This window comes from Apium graveolens, chromosome 4, assembly GCF_009905375.1.
Source record: "Apium graveolens cultivar Ventura chromosome 4, ASM990537v1, whole genome shotgun sequence".
Classification (NCBI taxonomy): Eukaryota; Viridiplantae; Streptophyta; class Magnoliopsida; order Apiales; family Apiaceae; genus Apium; species Apium graveolens.
The window spans coordinates 164,932,533-164,935,205 of NC_133650.1; the positions used below are offsets into that span (position 1 = coordinate 164,932,533).

General features: G+C 37.2%; 1 non-coding gene across 1 annotated transcript; it reads right to left on the reverse strand.

The window, feature by feature from the left end:
• Positions 1-2,341: 2,341 nt before the first annotated feature.
• LOC141722066 (small nucleolar RNA R71) lies at positions 2,342-2,448 on the reverse strand. Its single transcript, XR_012575099.1, has one exon. It is a non-coding gene; the product is annotated as a small nucleolar RNA R71 (small nucleolar RNA).
• Positions 2,449-2,673: the final 225 nt, after the last annotated feature.

Sequence of the window (2,673 nt, forward strand, 5' to 3'; positions counted from 1 at the left end):
GATAATAAAATTCAACAGATATTCACTTTCAACGGATAATGAACATCCGTCGAGATATATGTTTTGACTTAACCAAAATTCCATCTTTTTAGGAAAAATCAAATTTGTTTCTGGCTGCATTACAAATTGCTTAGACTTCAAAATAAGTTAGGAATAATTAAGAAAACCTAACTCACTTACCAACCTAGTGAAAGTGGACTCATCAAGTGGCTTGGTAAAGATGTCAGTCATTAAGTGGCATTTATGACACTTATTTATGCTATAATAAGCTTTGAGTTGGTGTATTTGTACTCAAGTTATTTATATTTTAACGTGTTTTCAAGTGTTTTTGCAATTCAGGTTTTACTTCGTGAATCAGGTGAATTAGCATTGTTTTGATGCTAATATAGTGTTTAGGATGTGCTGGAATAAAAACTTGGAAGATTGGCTCGAAGCTGCAAGGAATAAAGAAGAAGAAAAAATAAAGTTTTGGCAGAAGACAGGCGCGCCCGCACTGGTGTTGCGAGCGGCCGCGGGGGGGGTACAGAAAGTTAGCGCACCCGCGCTGGGTCGGGATAAAAGAAATTCTGATTTTTTTGCAATTCAAATTCTGGACTCCTGGGATGCATGGACTGCTATATAAACATAACTTAGGTCATTTTTCAATATAGATATTCAAAGATTCAGAGTTTTCAAGACATCAAGGAAGGAGAAGACGGAAAGAGACCTCTTGGCACAATTCAACAAAGGCGAAGACGATCTAGTTTATTCTTGTGAATCTTTGTTTTGAGTTGTAATTTGGATTCTTGTTTCTTGTTTTGCTGAACCTATATTCTTGTGTGTACTTGGTTTTATTTATTCGTATAAAGACTACATTTTCTATATCATGTTTTCATTGGAACCCATGTTGGCGATGAGTTTGATTATGGGCTAATCGTTATCATGGGGTTCTAGCGGATTTATTTATGGATTTCTTTAGTTAAATTGTTTGATGCCTTAGTATGTGGTGATTGTATGATATCCTAGTATTGGTTGTGCTAATTTATCTTGTGAGTGTCGCGAACTTATAAGATAGTGTGTTAATTCTTGATGAAGCGAAAGTGTATTTAAGGATTTAGAACTTGCCATGCTAGCATAGGTTCATGTATTATTATGCATGATTTGTAGGTAATTTTAACCATATTACTTTCCCTATGTAATCAAGATAGATAACTTGTGCTTAAACCATTATGTTGTCAAATTCTTTAGACATATATGGTCTCAATATAATTGGTGCCTATTCAGATTCTATCTCTTTTGTGGATGTCTGGTAGAATGGTACTCGTGCAACGAAAGTTGGCGTGTATCAGTTTCATGTTATCTGATTAGTGTCATCACCATTGCATGCTAAGGTTGAGAATAATAAGGCTATTGAATGAAGTATTTAATGAAGTTAGGATCCCATGTTTGTCATATATATTAACTCAGTCTATCTTATTCTCGTAGTTATAATAGTTAGCGTAATTCTTAGTTATAAACATTCTCAATTTGTTATCATCTTTGCATTAAATAATAACTATATATTGTTGGTTAGGTGCGTAATTTAGTTAGTTAACCAATACATTCTTTGTGGGATCGAATTTAATTTATATCTTATACTACTTACGAACTTGTATACTTGCATGTAATATTAGCGCGTGTTTAGCGACTAACAAGTTTTTGGCGCCGTTGCCGGGGACTGCAGTGTTAATTACTAGTTTATGTGCTTTCCATCAGTGGTCGTTAAAGTTTATTGACTCGGACATTGTTACTTATTTGTTTCATTATTTTATTTCAGGTGATCTAGCGAGGGTGTATGCATACGCGTTCGCGTACTCGTAAGAAAACACCGGATAAAACCGAGGAAGAACTTGTGGTAGTTCATAGGGAAGTTTTTGAGGAAGAAAAGAATGTAGAAGAAGAAGAGAAAGTTCAAAAGCCAATTGTAGTAGCTATGGGTGATCAAGCAGAAAATTCGAAGGCTTTGATGGACTATTATAAGCCTAAGATTAATGACATTCAGTCTAGCATCATTAGACTAGCCATCGCGGCTAACACTTTTGAGATCAAGTCAAGCACGATCCAGATGATACAGAACTCAGTTCAGTTTGGGGGTTCTCCTACCGAAGACTCCAACATGAACATCAGGGATTTCATCGAGATCTGCGATACTTTCAAGTTCAATGGTGTGACTGAAGATGCCATCAAGCTGCGACTCTTCCCATTCTCTTTGAGGGACAAAGCTACGTGTTGGTTACACTCTCTACTGGCAGGGTCTATCATAAATTGGGAAGATCTTGCTCAAAATTTTCTCACTAAATTTTTTCCCAAGGCAAAGACTGCAGCAATCAGGAATGCTCTTACCCAGTTTGCGCAACAAACTGGAGACTCTCTGTGTGAGGCTTGGGATCGATATAAGGAGATGCTAAGGAAGTGCCCACACCATAGCATGCCTCATTGGATGATTATCAACTGTTTCTATAATGGATTGGGTCCTACTTCTAGGCCCATGCTTGATGCAGCATCAGGAGGAGCCTTGTGGGCTAAGAGCTATGATGAAGCTTACGAACTTATTGAACAGATGGCTACTAATGAGTACCAGAATCCTTCCCAAAGACTGACTCAGGGAAAAGTTACAGGAATTCTGGAGTTGGATGCAGCAACTGTTATAGCTGT